Source organism: Brachycentrus maculatus, unplaced genomic scaffold (genome assembly GCF_059751285.1).
Source record: "Brachycentrus maculatus isolate JH-2025_06_01 unplaced genomic scaffold, ASM5975128v1 h1tg000153l, whole genome shotgun sequence".
NCBI lineage: Eukaryota > Metazoa > Arthropoda > Insecta > Trichoptera > Brachycentridae > Brachycentrus > Brachycentrus maculatus.
This window is the reverse complement of record NW_028280906.1, coordinates 478,677-499,540: the sequence shown is the minus strand read 5'-3', so window position 1 is coordinate 499,540 and position 20,864 is coordinate 478,677. Positions and strand designations below refer to the sequence as shown.

General features: G+C 31.7%; 1 protein-coding gene across 2 annotated transcripts in view; it reads right to left on the bottom strand.

The window, feature by feature from the left end:
• Glut1 (Glucose transporter 1) overlaps window positions 1-9,799 on the bottom strand; it is a 39,519-nt gene extending 29,720 nt beyond the window's left edge. The window contains exons 1-2 of one of the 2 annotated variants that reach the window (XM_088261399.1): window positions 9,687-9,799; window positions 7,999-8,079 (exon numbers count right to left, since the gene is read on the bottom strand). The gene's annotated coding sequence lies outside the window, so the exon portion shown is untranslated. Of the gene's footprint in view, window positions 1-7,998; window positions 8,080-8,974; window positions 9,109-9,686 lie in introns of those variants that run through there. The other variant, XM_088261398.1, reaches the window with a different exon arrangement.
• Between the last annotated feature and the right edge of the window lie 11,065 nt (window positions 9,800-20,864).

The following is a 20,864-nucleotide window of genomic DNA, read 5'->3' as shown; positions in this document are numbered from 1 at the left end:
GCGCATGCTCCGAATTCCATGGACAGCTAGACGTACCAATGAGTCCATTCGCCAGGAACTGCGCTTGGATGGCTTGACTCTGGCCAATATCTGTACCCGACGGATTCTCCAGTTCTTTGGACACGTTGCGCGTGGCAACGAAGATAGCCTGGAACGACTAGTTGTGATCGGTAGCCTGGAGGGAAAGAGAGGGAGAGGGAGATTCCCCACACGATGGACCGATCAAATTGAGGCAGCAGCAGGCACCTCAGTGGTTGGAGCGCTACGTGCAGCGCAGTCAAGGGATAACTGGAGAAGAGTCATTGCTTCTGCAAGGGTCACAGCCCTCAGCAATCAGGATTAAGACGGAGAAGGTAAAAAAAGAAGCACCCGATATTTCTCGTGAAACGAATTAAATGACTTGCTTGAAATATATAAATACAGCGGTGATGGAAATACTATGATACATACAGTGCTGGATTTACGTCCAAGATATATTGCCTGCAGCTTAGGTCGTTCAATCATTTAGGCCGCAAAATTGGTAGCCGTAATATTAATCTCATTAGAATTTTATCGTATCAGTAGCTTCTACACCAGATATTCCACATGTCGATCAATTGGCAGAGATTGTTAGATTTGTATCACCATAACTAATGAGCGGATGGACAAGTAATGGAAAGATTTCTAACACTTATCATTCATACAACGTGAACAAGTGTTTATAAAAGTGGTATTACACAAAGTAAACGATGAATGATAAAGAGAGTGTTTTATTACCATATGACAATGTTAACAACGCTTTTAATATCCTTGCCCTTCTCTGTCCAAGCGGCCAGACTATGGAATTACCCCTCCTTGTAAAAAATGCACCTTCTCTTATAACTTTTAAGAAACGTCTGAGACATTACCATCTATCATTAGATTCCTAACTCTCCTTCAAATCTCCTCCCCTAGTTTTTCCCACTACCTTCTTTCCCTAAACTCCTTTTTTCCTTTGTCTTCCTCATTATTATCAACTTGTAATTTATGTGTTTTTTAAACGTTCAAGCACTATCTACCCTCTGATTGCAAACAGCTATATATGGTATCAAACGTTTTGACCAATTTCACTAGTCTGTTTAATTGGTTGGAAGATATTGCTTTTGAGCAATAAGCCCGCTAATGTAATTATTTCTTTCCTGTACATGAAGATTAAATAAATTAATATATTAAAAAAAAATACAAAATAGAACGATTTCTAATTTTCATTCCTCCAGAAAGCAACATGGGGAAAATCTGGTAACAGTTGTGTTGGAATACGCCGAAAATGAATTATCCTGGCACAATTACGAGAGTCTTAGATTTGTACGATACAAGTATTCGTGATAAAATCTAATCTGCGTTTTTGTCTTTGATGACCTTTCAGCCGGCTTATGAGAGAATGTGGATCCACATTAGGGCAACAGAACCTTTTAGATTTTGCGGTGCTGTTCATCGAACCTGACAAAATACGACAATTATCATTTGAAGTCGTAATTGAGGATTTTTCGATTTTCGAAGCGAGAAATGTTCAAATTTAATTTATTTAAACACAAATATGTATGTATGTTTATGTGTATATTAATAATTCTATTAGATACGTTTCCTTTAAGTATTCATTATTTTTTTAATAAAATAATTAAAATACTAATAAGCCGCAGTTATATTTTAGCTTAGAGCCGCCACTGCTCTAAATTCGGCACTGGCTACATACAGGAAAAGTTTGGTGGGCTACGCGCTGAACCGGAAATTGGCAATAAATTAGAAACAAGATTATTTTATTTTGATCGAGTATTTTAAGAGGTAAAGAAAGTTTTGAGAACTTCATGAAATACAAAGTTCCAGGACCGAATAGTATCCTAACGGAGCTCGAAGAACGGAACTGGAGAGAGTATCTCAAAACTGACATAACTAGTTGACAAAGTGTATTAATCTGGAATATTCCCCAAGATGTGGTTACAATCGACTACATACTTGCTGTCAACAAAGGTTAGATGAAAATTAGGCTGATTAGACAAAAATATCGAAATTCTTTAGTACACAACCATGATACACGATTTACACACAACGAAGGTTTGATAGTCCCAAAAATAAACAATAAATATGGGAGTCGAACACTGCAATATATTGTTCCGAACATTTTAAATTTGAAGCCGACGGATGTTAGAGGTCAAAATAAAATATGGAACAAAGGCGAACTAAAGGAATGGGTAAATGATCAAGAGTTAATTTTATGAAAATTGTAGAATGTTCATATTGTTAATTTTTTTCTCTTTTTTGTGTCTATATTAGGTTAAAATCGTCAAAAACAATAAAAAATGTATTAAAAAAGAACTTCACCGACAAGACACACAAGGTGGCTTGGTGGGTATCTGCAAAAAAAAGTTCCAAATATGTATAAATTGTGATTTAAATAATTGTATACAAGTAAAAAAAAAGTTGAATCAGCCATAGACTGAAAATAAGACAGGGAAGGATTTAAGATAAATGAGAAAATGTAGGTAAAACACTCCGTTTGATTCTGAATAGGATTGAGGACATCGAAAACATTAGTCTGCATGAATATATTCCTACAGTTAAAAAAAGGAAGAAAATAATAATAAAAACCTGATAGAAGGATTGAAATAATTTAGACTTAAAAGTAAAAAAAAATCTCAAATTATTGCGCGTGCAATACCGTACACGTGATAAAAGTGAAACATTTTAAAAGTTCAGGAATAAGAGAGATTTAACGCGAGAGACAGAGAGAGGGAGAAAGAGAGAGAGAGAGAGAGAGAGAGATTTTATGGTAAAAAATACATCAATACAATTTAAGCATAAAAATATTATCTTTATTCAATATTTACACCATCATTGATTGTTACTTCAAGTATATTAATAGAATATAATAACTTAAATACTTCTGAACAATTTCCAACTCAACGCGTTCAACTACAACTTTTATCTTTGTGAGTATACCTCACTCTCTTTTACTTTATTACCGTGGCGTCTGATTGTAAAGCTTCCTTTCTCCTTCTCTCTACATTATATTATTTCCCCCCTCTCATGTAACGAAATGTGCATAATAAACGTGGCGCATCCTTGAAATGTCACTCTCAATTCTAGTTATCTTCTAATTATCGAATAGCCCCTTAATAATTTTAACTTCAAAAATATATTGAAACCAATCTGCAGTCGCCAAAGGTGGCAAACGGACTAACGAGGTCACCTTTGGTAAGAGGAGCGCAGCAAGAGATTGTTATTCAATATATACTCCGAGAAGATTTTTAACGAAGAGACGGAATGTGTCCTTGTTAGCGGAGAGCATTGTTGTGAATGTAACATATTGTATAATATGATCATTTAAACCGACCAATGATAGTTCGTAAACTCGATTAATGTCAATATTTTCTTAGATTTCCAGTCGATTTCTTAGATGCTGATATGCCTTTGGGCGCTTGTCCTCTACCCGGAATTGCACGGAATTTTACCGTCCGGCACGTCAGTTAGCGTTTTAAAACGATGATTGGCTTGGATGGGCTTGTGCTTTTGTCCATATTTCTTCGGATCGGTGGTCTTGATCGGTGCGTGAACACGTTGCGTGTTAATTCGATCACGCTAAACTGTCGTAGTCGTTTTCATTTTTCAAAACCGGACTGTCGGACGGTGAAATCCCGTGTAGTGGACAAACGCCCTTTGACTACCAAAATACGATATATTGCATAATTTAGTTAACTAATTTCTATCAGATATTTTTGTTGTGCGGAAGATGTTTGAAATATTTCAAAAGGTGTTCACAAATTATGTTACACATTTTTCTCTTTAATTATTTTTGGTCGAATCGCGGTAGGCCAAAAAGTCTTGGTAGCAAAAGGGATATTGTATATACGGCAAAATACCCTACCAGAAAAACGGTAAAATTCTGTACACAAACTTCCCATATTCCAATTTCCAACAAGAAACTTCTACGTTCATACTGAGATATCTTTAATACGACTTTGACTTTCGATATTATATTCACAAATTTCCTCAAAACTCATTAATATTCATTACTTTACCAAAACACTTTTTTTAAATGGGCGAACATAAATTTTTATTTTATTACACGTGGTATTACGTTGTTAGGTTTATTAATAAAATGATTTTTGACCTACCACAATGTCTACTCTGGTAACCGAATGAATTAACCGTGGGCTGAATGAGGGAAGTCTTGCTTATTTTACAAACGCCAGCGGTGTTTTTAGAGCAAACACTACCAATTCAGCCCGCATTGTAATAATATTATGATGAATTCCTTTATTTCATTTTCTCAACGTGTTCGTGCTAAAAGGTTGCTCTGCATTATTAAGTACGTTTAAGAAAGTTAAACAAAACTCAAGCTCCGTTTAACAATATTTAATCCTGTGTTTGAAACCGCACAAACATCGGAACAAAGGTTGTTCAAAATTGTGTTGTTTTATCAAATCTTTTTCACTGTAATTTTGGGATTACGTCATTTATACTTGTGTATGTATATATATATATATATATATATATATATATATATATATATATATATATATATATATATATATATATATACATATACATATATATATATATATATATATATATATATATATATATATATATATATATATATATATATATATATATATATATATATATATAAATACACATAGAAGTATAATTTTTCATGTGGCACGCAAACATTGAGCTCCTTTTTGTAGCCTGAGCTTTTTAAATGATTCCAGCTTGCGTGTCGGTCTTGCTCCACCAGTTGCAAGATTTCATCGACTTTTCAGTGACTGGCCGACCAGAGCGAGGTGCATCTTTGACATCGAAATTTCAGGAAAGGAATGGACCAAACAACTCTTGGGTCCTTCTCATTCACTCACAGCTTTCTCACTGTACATTTTACAAAATTTTCGGCGGAAGCATTTTTATCTTTTTAAAGTAAAAAAAAAACACTTAGCGTATTTCTTCAGTTATTTCCCTAATCAAATAATCATAATTAGAAAACTGACTTTACAAAAATGTAATTTAAAATAGCACATTTTAATTACTTGTTGGTTTGAGACGAACGGGTGAGCATTGCCTGATATATGGGCATCAACACCATCTAATGAAAAAAAAACCGCGGAGACTTTTTATATGATCTATTATTTTTTATGTTATATCAGAGGATATAATGAAATTGTACATTTTTGTCAAGTTTTTTTGTATTTTAGTATTTATTTACTGACGACTAGAGTTAGTCACGCTTTTGACGCTTTGGTCACCCCTGATGTACGAGTATATTATGTTTACATATACATTTTTTGTTGTCGCTATCTTTCATCTTCTCTTTACTCTACATTTTCTTCTCTCTCGTATAACTAAATGCGCCTAATAAACGTGATACGTCCTTGAAATTCCACTTTCTATTCCCGTTCGATTCTCGGCGATTCGATAATCGATATTATCGTATCGCCGCCTAAGAATTCATATCAATCAGTATCGTTTTTGATAAAAATAATGAAACGTCAAATTAGTGGATAAAACTTCATTTTTTCGTCACGAGAAAACATTGACAATTTTGTTAATAATCACTATAGTGTGACTCAGCAAATACAAATTGACATAAGATACGATATGTGTGAAAATCGGAGCTTCACTAAATAAATATATTTGAAATACATAGTGCTAAAGTTCACATAAGCAACAACACGTGAAGACTTTTCAACACGTACTGTAATGATATCAATATTACGTGCATTTCAGGGAATACGTAATACAAAATATAACGACGTGAAACGAAGCAAGTAAGAGGGATTTTACAGTATAATCCTCATATTTTCTTATTTATGAAATATATACCAAGTCGAAAAACATCTTTATTTCATTTTATACTTCAACCACCCTACTCTCGGCTTATTTTCAGACATATTTTTTATAAACACGCAAAAAAATCACAGCGTTTGTTGTCACAAAGTATTGTCAGGTTTGAAACCTGAAAAAAAATTGTCAGTGTATCCGGTACGCATTAAATATTTTTGGAACAGATATCTTTTCTCGTGCGCGTAGGTCATACGGGTTAGCGCGGAATGGTGAAGAAAACCGCGCGTATAACGTACGTTCGTGTGTGTAGGGCGGTTAACATACATATTCTGGGAATGCGGTCCTGTTATTTAACTCTTAAATGGAGTATGAATGACGGCAATTAAGGTTTTTTTCCCTGTTTTTTTTTGCTTTTGCTCCAAATTTAATCCCTTAAGATTTTAGTATTTTACCTCAAAAGTAAAATTAACACTTACAACTCGGGGTCTATCATGGAGCAGAGGAAAATATTCGTTTTGAAATTTAGAATATCCAGGTAAGCCAGCGGCAGCGAGAACTCCAAAACGCGAAAATAACGTGCTTAGAAACATATAATCTATTTTCCATTTTAACAAAATTTACATATAATTCTGAAATACAGAGTAATTTTATTTAGTTTTGTTGAGTTATCAATAACGTGCCCATATACGTTTTAAATAATTGATTCAATTTATATTTTCATTGATACTCGTAGGTACTTAGTTTTAATTATAAATTCTCACACGGAATTTACTTTTATTTGAAATAAAACATTTGGTAATTGATAAATAAAACAATTGGTAAAAAAGTAATTGGCGTGGTTTCATATGTAAAATTACACTCGTATCAAATATGGACGATTTGTAAAATATCAGAAAATCATAAATGTATCAAAAAGTTAAAAACAAAAGTGCAGAGCTTGTTTGTAATAATAGATCAAATCCATCAGACTATTGAATAATTTTGTTTTAATAAAGCTTTTCTTATTTCTGAATTTCAATTTATTTTGAAACATGTTTTCATTTGCCTTAAATTTGTGTTCAGAAAAAAAAAAAATTCAAAAATAAAGTGTTCGTCTTTTCTTCTCCTATAAATCTTTTTCTTAACACACATCGAAGGCAATAAAAAAAGTTTCAATATCAATTAAAATTCATGAATATGTAAATAAAGCTTGATTATTAAAAAAACCTAAAAGCCGGAGAGATTTAATCTTTTACATAAAAAGAAACTTGGAACATTTCTGTCTGATTATATTTAATTGCAAGTATTGTATTAATTAGCATTAGTATTTAGTATTTCAAGTAAATTTCAAGAAAATATGTTAAAACAAATAAGTGTGTCTAAATATATTAACATATAAAAACAAATCTAATAATATAAATTTCTACAGATAAAAAAAAAACTATAGCAGCTAAAGAAATAATAATTTAAATAACAACGTAAATGAGTTAAATGCTTCTTATTTCTTGCACTTATTGATATTATGAAAACACGAACAGTTTATAAAATATGAGATTAAACCATTGAAGCCCATAAATAAAATAAGATTAAACCAGTTAAGTCCATAAATAAATTAAATTTAACCATTAAATTCCATAAATAAAATAATATTTAACCATTAAAGTCCATAAATAAATGAGGTTACGCCGTTATGAAATATGATTTAACCATTGAAAATATGTAAATAAAATGGGAATTAACTTTTGAATTTCATTAATGTGAGATTAAACCATTGAAGCCTATAAATTAAACGAGATTAAACCATTGAAGCTCATAAATAAATACACAATTGAAGCCCATAAATAAAATGAGATTAAACCATTGGAACCCATTGATAAAACATGATTAAACCATTGGAGCCCGTTAATAAAATGAGATTAAAACATTGACGTCCAAAAAAATGAGATTAAAAAGTTGAAGCACATGAATAAAATTTTTAAAAAAAAAATCGATTTTTTTTTTACTAATGCCAGTGGACACTTTTATTTGAACATAGAAATCGAGAGAGAAATAAATTTAAAAAACACGAGGCAAAAGGATTAACCATAAATGTTTTATTTCATTTCAGAAATCTGAACAATATAAAAATGTCAACGATACCAATATAAACAAGCATAAAGTAAAAATAAAACAAAAGTTAGATAAATCCGCAAAATAACTAAATAGAAATACTACAATATTTACCTTGATTTGAGAAAAGAGGTGACGATCATAATGTGACGGGTGTTTTAAATTTCGGGTGTCCTGCAAAGGATGGAATATAACCTGCACAAAAAGAAAAATTTACATGTTACCTTGAATTAACAAACATAACAAAAAAGAGTTTTGATCAAGTACTTTATTAAATTCTATGCAACTTATTAATTAGGTTTAAATGCAGAATCACGTTTTCGCTAAAGACGCCACAGGAAAGCAGATTGTTTCGCAAAACATAGAAAATTCAAGTCAATTCGACAAATGTGAAAAAATTGTAAATAATGACATCATTTGCATTAAATAAATAAAAAAAAACTAAGTCCACGTGTTTTTGTCGTAGTCATAGAAGAACTTTTACACGCAGTACTCTTTTTGTATTTTTACGCACATTCTTGTAAATAAAAAGAAGAAATGACAAATTGACGCAGTGTGCCTTGACCATGTAGAAAATCAAATCGGTGACATTATTCCTAATCGCCCAGAAATATTTATAAAAATTAATACTCACTTCTTTTATATATTTTTTATAAAAAAAGAAACTCATTTTTGTGCTATAAACTATGTTCGGTTAAGGACTGGCTTGACAATTTAACACTCGAGGATATTCTAACCTAAATAGAGATCTATAAATATTTCAATCACCCGATAAATTTTGCAACAGAGGAAACGCCCACAAACATTTTGGCCAATGAGATATGTACGATACTAGTATATTGCGTATACTATTATAGTATTCGAGCGTACTTTCTAACAATCGTATTTAGCGTATTAATTTTATTTTCCTAAAATATTTGCAGTTTCTTAAACATTGCAATTGTAAAATAAATGGGATTCAATCGAGACAAAACTAGGAGATGAAGATAATTTCGCAAATTGGACAACTGAACGGATAGGACGGGAGAAAGTCCGCGCAGCAAGGTGGAATACGAAAGCGTACTCCGAGTTTTGAACTGGTCTCACAAACCTTGGAGATGTCCGAGAACGGAAAGAGATTCTGGGTGTTCCGATTATCTGGATGGACGCGGATCGCTCGATACCGAGACCGTCGTAGTATTTATGGCGAACCGTGCGGAGACACGTCCTACTGCTGCATGCGCGCACCTCGTACGGGAAGTGCACTCAAACACCGAAAGGTACATTTTCCCGGCAGAATGGGATCAGGCCGCGAGCGGAGGAGCGGGCGCTCATGGTCCGCGAGGGCAGCGGGAGCGGGAGCGGGAGCGGGCAGCGGCACGAGGGACTAGCCGGAGGGCGACGCGCGAGAGCCCGGGTCCATCGCGAGCGCGGGAGTCGCTTCGTAGTAAACAGAGCGCGAGCCGTGCAGGTGACGCCCAGCGGCCGGGTCGTTCCAGCGGCGGCCGAGTGGCGTCGGCCGCCAATCGATACCGTGCTGCGCCTGCACACGCGCACTGCCCGCCACTGCTCGCATCGTTCATTCTCGATTACACAACCCGCCGAGCCGATATCTGCCCGAGCCGCCGCCTGCCGCTGCCGCTGCCGCCGCCGCTGCCGCCCGCCGACCGCCGACCGCCGACTGCTCCAGACCCTCCGCGCTCTCCGCATCGATTCGGGACGGCGCGGAGACACATCGCGAGCGACAAATTATGCCTCGACAAATCCCCTCCTTACAATCATTCGCAACGTGTACAATAAATTTTCTAATAAAGGGTTTTTACCTATGTTATTTTAACCAACACATTTATACACAAGTCGAGAGGGCCATCGGGAAAATATATACAATATGTTGCACTCTCTTCCGCCTTCCGACCGCCAACCGTGCCACCACACTAAGTCGGAAGCTTCCTGGTCATGGGCATCGGTGCATAATGCGCAGGCGCCGCTAAACTTTCTTAAACTAAATATGGCCAATTCAATTTCACCGAGTAAAACTAAATTAACCCATTATTCGTGTTTAGATAACGTAATATCCTTAAGTCGCTATCATTTCCTTAGCCCGATAAACTAAATGGCGTACGACAGCAGAACGGGTGGAAATGATTTAAAACGAGCCCGCAAAATTCGCAGGGATGCAATATCAGAAATATAAATTGCAAACTAAGCAATCGATGTGTGGGAAAATTTAAAAAGTAGTATGCGTGAATCTGCAAAGGTAGCGTATAGAACGGCGGTACAAGGAAGGAAAAATGCGTTGCATGGCGGGATGACAATGTCAAAAAATAGCGAAAGAGAAGAAGAATGCGTGGCTTAAGTTTATAGCAGTGAATAATAAATACTCTATTGGATGAAGAATAAAAACTCCATCGGTGTGTAAGGCGCACGCGTAACCAAACTTTCCTAAACTAAATATAGCCAATTTAACCACAAAAATGCTAAATAAATCCATAATTCAAGTGTGGTTAACGTAATTTCGTTTCATTATAATCATTTCTTAAGCACAATATACGAAATGGGGAATGACAACACAACGAACGGGATCTAGCGAGCCCGTCAAATTCGTAGGGATGCAATATTGGGAAAATAAATTACAAAGAGCTTTTTTCAAATCGTTTAACGTTCCGCTTTTTTAAATGTTCTTAAACCAACTGCATAACAGGAAAATGCACATACGCATATAGTTACAACATTTTTATATTATATATTTTTTACAGTTCGATAGCTTACACAAATTTATGTGTAATTTTTTTAAATGTTTTCTCTTAACATGTTGTTTTAGGTTTTTAGGATAAAATTATAACCTGTCATTTTGTTAACACTAAAATAAAAACAACTCAAATGCGTTTAAAATCAAATAATCTTCAAATTCTTAAATAAAAATGATACAAAAACATAAATAATTTTGTTTTATAAACCGTAGTAAGCTTCAAAGTAATTTTCAATTTTTATTATTTTATTATTGACACACATCTTTTTTATTTTTTTCAACTGCGAATCGCGGTAAGGTTAGTTTACTGTAGTCGAAAATAAAGCTAATTTTGTGTACAGAACATGTATGTATGGGGACACAAAATGCGGAACCCTCTTCTAGTAGAACGGAAGGTCTGTTGATGGCAGTAAACAGTCCGCCTTCTCATGAGGGGTTTTACGTGGTTTCCTCCCAGCAATGAGCAAATGCTGAGAGGTTCCTGACTGGCCCACACTAGATTATCCTTCCTGTTCCCAACACAGATTAAAATAAAACAACTTTATTTAGTTAGAAGAAACAAAAATCCACTTAATGATCGCCTTGTACATACTCGTAATAAGTAAGGTAAATAATATGTAAATGCAAATCCCATCTAAAAAAATGTATGAAAGAATAAAAATGTATAGTAAATTCTGGAATAGTATTTTACAATCGGAATAACGATACATATGTATGTCAGTTGAAATTTCTTAAATCGACAAACCATTATTGGCATTTTTACCAACCTTATCGTAGTATTCTTTCCGAACTTTTTTTTACATTACAATCAATACACGACAGAATATCAACTAAATAATAATTATGTAATATAATAACAATTATGTAGTTTTTTTACATTAATTTTATTTGACCAGCGACCGGGTTTCATCAGCACCAGTTTGATGATGTCGGTTCCGACGAAACCCGGTCGCTGGTCAAATAAAATAAATGTATCAAAAACTACACAGTTGTTATTTTATTCCATAAATGCAGTTCCACCAAGAAATGTCAGTACAAAACTTAAATCTAATAAATGAGTGGATCACTTGCAAACCACGTTTTGTTAACCAATTCAGCTTTTTAGTCAATGGACAATTGGTAGAAGTTTTAATCTCAAGATTTTAGCTTTCTCGAGAGATTTTTGAAAGTAAAGTTTAAGAGTACTGATTTTTCTATTCCATTTTATTCCTAACTTAACGAGTTTTGGCAGAATATGTTAAACATGGACGTTAATACTTTTAATTTTCTACCATTGGCTAAAAAAACGTAAATTTTTAACATGACTACTCAAATAATAATTACACAAAAAAATCTAGAAATAAGACAATGTTTTTATTTAAGCTAATCATCAATCAGTCTTTAAAAGAAGAATCCTAAATAATTGCTGCTTTTCATGTTGGGGGTATCCAACATAAAAATAATAAGAATTTTAATACTTAAAAAAACTATTTTATGGTTAAAACAAATTACTTTATGGCTAAAACATTTAATATTATTTTTTAAACTGAGCGCTATGATGTAAAATGCGTAGCGTAGATGTCCATCCGCGTGCCTACAACAAGGAGTTTCACTATTCTCAAAAATAACCGTGACCACATAACGTTTTTATAGTATTTTTTTTTAGATGGGATTTGCAATTATTATTTACATTGCTAATTATGTACACACTTTCAAGATCATTGTTTCTTCTATAAAAAAACATGTTTTATTTTAAACTGTGCTGGGAACAGGAGTAATATCTGTGGTACATCTCAGCATCTGCTCTTTACTAGGATAAAACCGCGTAAAACTCCCCAGGACTGTTCAATGTCATCAACAGGCCTTTCATTCCACTAGAAGAGGGTTCGGCATTTTGTGTCCTAGCTCGGTTTATGGTACCAATGTACTTCACTATTTTTTTTATCATTTATGATACGACCTCTTGTGAGAGTTCCTTTTGAACTTTGGTGCCTTATGGATTCGATGTCGAATAGGTCTTCACCCAGGCTCTTGTAACGCGCCTGAAAGCTGAAATGGGGGCGATGCATTAACAGATGAGAGACATCTTGTGGTGTCTCATCATCACGCGTATGGGCACCGAGAGCTTGAAAAGGTGCCGGAATCTTATGAACTAAAAAAAAACAAATAGTCGGTAAGATTATTTTGGTTACCTGTCCGGTGGTCTTGTTCGATTAAATAACAATTGTTCCAGAGTTGGAGGGTCCTGCTTCCAATTTTCCTTTTGAAAAGACTTAGCGGGAAGTTGGCAAAATCGGGAGCAGTCTTCTTGAGTGTTGCCTTCCGGGTTTTTTCATCCACCTTTTCGTTGCCTAGGATACCGCAGTGACCCGTAAGTCTGCATCTTAAATATTCAATATCTGCTCTGATATTCACGAAAATAGGGTTGATCGCATTTCCGTCCGCTATGGCTTGGACGTCCGGTATGTCAGGATCGTTATATTCTTCCATATGTTTCCTTTTTTAAATTCTTCAGAACATACATAGATCAACGCTTCTTTGATCACATAGAGTTCAAACCGTATGTATATATATATATATATATATATATATATATATATATATATATATATATATATATATATATATATATATATATATATATATATATATATATATATATATATATATATATATATATATATATATATATATATATATATATATATATATATATTTATATATATATATAAATATAAATATACAATACCCTTTTTACTTGAACTTGTACATTTGATATCGATCTTTGAAAGGATATAATCAAAATACGAGATGTTTTTTTTGTTGTTGGCAATTTAGCGAGAAAATAAATTCATACATATATTTTATTGTGTATGATAATATTTTTTTAAAAATCCGATACATAATTAATGTAATAATAACAACCTTATCTATATTCCATAAAGTTATTTTAAGATAAATACAATTTGGACGCACGCACTCGAAAGAATGGCCTAAGCCGAATTAACTGCTTCGATGATCACACAAAAATGACGAAAATCTCAAATGACGTAACACTATGTGTTTGTCAGTCCAAAAAAGGACGAAATCGATTTTAAAATTAAGTTATTGTATTTCATTATTAAGGGTTTGAGAACTACCTACATTTTTTCGTTCAATCATAAATACCACATGATTATGGGGGAGTTAAGTCATGTGGTAAGTCAGCAATTGATATTTTTTTATATTATTTTTTGACATCTCATCAAAGATGAAGAAGAATATGGAAGTCTGGGCATTTACGGGGCTGACGACCGTCATAGGCATGTTTAGTGATCACTTTACACACGTGTAAAATTCACCAATTAATCCCATTATTGACAACCACACTACTGAAATTCTTGGAAGTTCTGCATATATGAACCAATTTAGAAACCTTGTTCTTGAATCACTAGAACTTCACTAGAGACATCTATTGGTGAGATGTAAAGAAGCTTTTTACTAAGCAGAAACTCTTATATTAATTAGTATGTGAGGTCCGAATCCTGGATTATAATCACACACATGAGAAACGCCAGAAAATACCATTTTCATTTTTATTATTTAAGCTTAAAATTTGACCAGACAATTTATTTACAACAATTTTAACAAGTACTTGGACACACTCAAAATGTTGTAGATATTTTTTTATGTGTTTATTTTTATTAAAAAAAATATAAATACACGTACCTACATATAATTTGGGGTTGCAGCGTAAATTTTTTATGGATTGAGCTTTAAATTCGGAACTGATTTTGCCAAAAGTCTTTAGACAGTTTTCTATTATAGTTAAAAAAGATTAATTATTTGTCATAAATTCATATTTTTATTAACATATTTTTTCAAATCTAAATTGTATTCCGAGTTGTTATACTCCCTAACAATTTACAAGTAATTTTATTTGAATAAACGTTAATACAAAAATATTAAAAATTGAGCATTCTTTTGGAATGGAACGAATTATCGCAGTTTACATTGATTTCTATTGGAAAAATGTTTCGCTTAACGAGTAAGATGCTGGAATGAATTATGCTCGTTATAAGAGGTTCCACTGTATTTGTCGATTAAGCTACTTTAAGACATTTTCCTCACACAAATAAAAAATAAATTATTACTATTATAATCTGTAATGCATTGATATTTCGTCCGCCTCCGTAGTGTAAAGGTCAGCATGCTCGGCTACCGTTCCGGAGGTCCCGGGTTCAATTCCCAGGGGGGTTTAATAAATATAAGTGTTTTTTTCACTCTAATATTTATTCAATATTACACTGGACTGGTACCTGAAGTGGAGGGCTGATCACCTTTCCTTCATGTGTAAACGATCGAGATAACACTGCGTTTATATGAAGCAGTGCCCTATGCACCATTGGGGTGCGGTAAGGGTTTTATTATATTAGTGCATTGATATACTTGTGTGTGGTTATATCGCATAATTATGGAATAATATTTGCCAATACAGCTGTTCTCAAACTTCAACTGACCTCTACTCTAGTGCGTTTCAATGGCTTAAATTATTTTTTTACTACTTTCTACAGATACTGATTTAACTTTTGAAAACGTTGAGATATGCATGTAAATAAATATAGCTTACTGATGATGTAAATTTACCTCCTCCGTAGTGTAATGGTCAGCACGCTCGGCTACCGTACTGGAGGTCCCGGGTTCGATTCCCATGGGGGGTCAAATAAATATAGGTGTATTTTTCACTGTGATTTTTTTCACTATTACCTTGGACCGGTACCGGAAGTGGAGGGCTGATCAACTTTCCTTCATGTGTTAACGATCAAGATAACACTGCGTTCATTGCTATGCACCATTGGGGTGTGGATAAGGGTTTGAATGAAAAAATTAATGAAATTTACCTAAGAGTTGCATATAGACTTATCCTGAACGAACTAAAAGCAATTTATCTTTAATGGTTTACAGATTTATTTTTCCCACCTGCAGAAAAATAAAGTTAGGCAAAAATTGAAGAAATCTTACTAAGATACATATAAGTAAAAAGGGGATAAATAGGGAGCGGGAGAATAAAAATAAAAATTCATATTCAATAAAGATGTTTATATTTAAATAAAATTTTTGGATTAAACATATTATAGTATATTCTTAAATGATACATACTATCATAAAATCTTTTAGTGATTTAATAAATGCTTAAATTTAACTTTCCACATTATTTTATATCACATTGGTCCAACCACCCTTACTAAGGTAATCAAACCTAGTATGAAGGCAATTTGTAATGAATTCAGGTTACGTCCTTTGACTATTCGTTTACTCAATGATATATTCAAAGGCGAATCATTAAATGATAATGATAATACACACATAATTACATGCAATAATAAATTACAAAGGGTTGAGTAAAAAAACAGTTAAACAAATAATGATTTTCTGTGCTTTAGTTAATAGGACACTAATGCTATAAAATACCATGTCATAGTATGGAATTTTAATAACATCTGTATTATATTTTTCCGTGATAAAAAAACAAACAAATGTGATGTTGACAATATGTATACACTATGGGATGTTTTTGCATTTGAATAATGGTCATTATCTTGTAGTCTGTCGTTTTTCCATCAGTATATTTACTTAGAAAAAAGATTTACAAAATAATTTCTTGAATCGTGCATTACAAATTTGAAATTCGATAATTTTTACAATACATATAATGTAAGCAGGGAAATTGATTGATCATGAATTAAACGCAGAATTTCAGTGATGTACACGCTTGTTTCAAATTTGCATTTGAATTTTAAAATATTTATTTATTAAAAATATTATCTAGCAAAACTAATTTTAAAAAGTTTTTTTGGTGACAAAATAATGAATTGTAAGAAAATATGGATAAAACCTTTTTTGTAATAATTTTTGGGTTTGGGGTCACGCGATTAGATTCCTAAACGACAAATAATTATGACAAAATTAAAGTGAAGAGTTTAAGGTTGATAAATATAATTTTTCTAAAATATATGATTAAGTGATAAATTACATCTGAATATAAATTTCCATGGAAGAATAAAGCATCGGGATCGGCATTGGTACAAGTGGTAAAATATTGTACATTATAATTTTTCATTTTATCAATTGATTCGGCAGTCACTTAGTGGTAAAACCTATCCATTTTTAATTTAAATATTTACTTAGTAAATACCACTATTTCTTAAAATCTACTGTGACACGTGTTTTGATTTTTTAATTTTGCCATATCAAAATACCTATTTCAAACACGAGAAATTAAATATCGAAGTAAGGATACAAAAAATTCTAATAATATTAAATATCAAAATATAAATTGTTAATAAACAAGGTTTTGGATTAAAGCACTTGACATTTGCAAAAACATTTAAATTAAGACACTCAATACCGATACCAGAAATTTAACAAAAAAATTACTATTTGAGATAATTAACAATAATTTGTAAAAAAAGGTAATAAAGTAAATTTGTAAACCTGGAATTAACATTTCAAATATGGAATATTGACACTTAAAATATATTTGTATAAAAAATACGGCATTCAAAGTTTTACAAAATAATTATTAAAGAGAAGACCGCAAGGAATTGAAGACCACATCTTTTTTTTTCTTTGGTTTTGAACATCTTGCAATGATATCCGTTTATCATATCCATAGGATCATAAGATTTTCTTATCAACCGCACGATAAAATCATTATTGCTTTTTTTATTATTTAATTTATGGAAAAGTGTAAAAAATATAGTTCTGATCGTTTTTCCCGTGCAGTCTCCAAATGATTGACTTTATTGGGTCACCCGAAGCATATAGTCGAGTGAATCCTATTCAGGACGTAACACTATAGTTGGATGCACATTTGCACAGCAACAGGATTATGTGCTCATTTAAATATTATTCATAAAACAATGGTACAAATACAATACACATATTACATAATTCTTAAAATTTGGTTTAGGTTACAATAAAAATTACATCCATAATATGATTAAACTATTATTTAAGCTTAAACCTAATATGGCAGCAATATTTTAGCTGTTGTTAGTTTACATGCGAGCGATTTCAATTTTTAAATAACATATCAGCTAAAGAACAATGTGCAAGTGAAATTCAACCGTGGCAGATATTATAGATAAAGGACACTCTATTGAGCATTTATAGTGTTACCACCATTGAAAAGAGTAAGGCATAAAGAAGCTTTCCAATATGTGGTAGTTTACAAACAACTAATTTAAAGTATTATAGTAAATATCAACATCCATACATAATATCTTTGAATCTTAGTTTCCTAAGCGTGTGAGATTATGAATATAAAATACAATATAGAAAATAAAGCACTTGTACATATGTAGGCACACCAATATATTATATTAACTATTTATATATGTTCCCTCGAATATGATTGGAAAAAATAACGAATCTAGTATTCTTCTATATTACAATACCAAAGCTTGATATACATGGCTCAGTACATTAAAATAATTAGGGAATTTCCGCTGGTCCAAAATTTAAATTTGACATTGTATATTGTTTGAACACTTTGTACTTTTTTGTTTGCCATAAATTGTTTTTCATAAAATGATTTATACCATCCTTTAATAATTAAAATACTAGGTGTAGATTTGGATGTCAGTCAAACATCACTCAAGAGGGAAAGGCGCAGTAGATACTGTACCATTAAAAATAAATACATTATTTGAATATTAATACAATAGAAAAGGATTTGTATAGGTCTAATGTGGATACAATAGTTTCTTGTTGTTGGAAAAATACGACTTAATGAGAAGACGTTCAATCGAAAAATAGTTTTGATTCCCTTAAATATATGTCATACAATAAAAGCTCATTAAGGCGAACGTGATAATTTAAAATTTTATAAAATTCTGGTCCCTCTAACTCTATCGTATAGTCAAAAACATCTTAGTGTTATTTTGGATATTATAAAAAAAATATATTTCCTTCACCAGTTTTATTAATTGCTTTTATGATTTCGTCATTTAAAAAATTATATCATCGTGCATAAGTTTAAATATGAAAATTGTTTTAAAAAATTATGCTGATTTTGGAATACTACAATTTTGGTCCCATCAATTTCGATTCCGTAAACTTTCACTGTATCAATTATATTTTATCAATGATGATCATTAATGGAATAAACAAGTTATCAAAAATATTTTACTTTCGTGAAATACATAATTATTTAATTTGTATGTCAAATCAAAAGAAATAATCAAACATTGAATCAACTCTCAAAAAAACACTCCATGAGAAGCCACAATGATAATTATTATAAGTAGCATCACTCCATTTTTATCAAGCTGTTTTACGGCATAAAAAAAGTAGGAATTTTTTTTTAATCACAATTATTTTGTGCGTGTGCATCTTTTTATTCTTTTTAAAATTAATCTAAATGATAAATTTAAATTGAGAGCATTATATTAAAACCACTTTAAATGTAGAATAATTTTTTAAATATTTTTGGAGAGTGCAAAGCAAAGCTTTAAGTGAAAAAAAGACTCATAAGTACATAATCATAGAAAGAAAGAAAAACAATTGTTTTAAAAATGAGATACAAAGATAAAATAATTCACAGTATTAGCCTTTTAATTTTATAATAATTACATAAAGCATATCTCATATATTTATTTTGAGATTATCAACATTTGTTAATTGTATAAAAGTGGAAATGAAGATACAATAATGAATTCACTTGAAATAGTAATTATTCAGTGTAAGTTTTGAATAACTAATAATGAGTACTCTTAAAGCCTAAAAAATACAACATTAACAACTGAATCAACTTCATTTTATTTAGAAACATGACATATTTTCACAGTAGTAAAAAAGAATAAAATCAGAGTAACCATGTATTTAAAATAGTGCCCAGCTTTTGAAACGGCTTCGTGTTATAAAACATGTCTTTAAAAATTCACTTAACTGACCACTGAGTGATCATTTAGACCACTTAGTGATTGTGATAAATTATAAATTAAAGTATATAATAATTTTATTTATACTGGGGTAATGAGATATAGTAAATAAATCAGTTATATCTTTCTTCTCTTTCATGGACAAAACGTGCCGGGTCCTTGAAATTCTCTTCCAATTAACGATTGCCGTTTAAAAATTTAGGCTTTATATCATATGAATTTGTACATTTCGAATGAAAAAACATTTTGGATTGTAGTGCATATTAGTTTTTGAGAAAATACTGTTTGCAATTTCAATGGGGTATGGTCATGGCAAAAGTCTTGTTAAAGGTGAGTTTATAAAACGACATTTGAAGCAAATTCTACCGTTGTCTGACAGGACAGGGCTAATATTTAATGAAACTTCAATCGGCGCAGAATGTAATAAAAAAACTGATTGAACAAAAGTTGAAAATTGAACTGAAGACCGAAGAAAAGTTAAAAAAGGCAAATTATTTATTTGTAAATATTTTAATTGTAAATATATTTATATCCATTTAAATATGTTTACTGTTCAATATTTGTATAAACCCAACAGGCATTTATATAAATAAATAAAAAAAAAAAAGTTGTACATTGATGTTTTTTGCATTTTAAAATCAATATCAATCACAAGTAATTTGTATGAGATCGCAGATTTTTAAAGAGATCAAAAATTACAAAATATAAAAATTAAAAGATTTTAATCCAAAATTAGAAAAAAAATTAATCAACTGATTTGTTTGTACGTAGGCACATATCCTATCCAAGTTTATTATAAAGTTCTACCAAAAAAAATATTAATTTGGGAGGGTTTTATATTTTTTGTCTCTTATTATATTCCCTCCATAAAATTGAATAACAATAATTACTATGATGCAATCCGATAAAACACCGATTTGAGTTTTTAAATTACGTTTATCAATTTGTTAATGCTTTTACACCTTTTTGCCATCTGACATGGATGGATAAAAGCACCAAGTAAAATTTTGACAATATGTTATAAATGCCAAAAAATTATGCATAGTTTTGAGATGTTAGTGCTTTAAATAGACCCACAGATTTTGTGATCTATGATAAATAATATAATATAAGCTCATTACAAGCAAAATTGAACAAACCATTTTTCTAATGAAATAATGACATTTTTATTAAAGTACTTTTATTAAAAAAATACCTGTCGGAAATGTGTTAATGATTGTTAAATTTGTCCCTCCAGTTTAAAAGAGCAACCTCAAAAATTTTCAACAAAAAAAAACAGACTTAAAGAAATCATACAAATAAAACCTCTACATTTTCCATGCTTATCCCCATTGAACTTGATCACCACA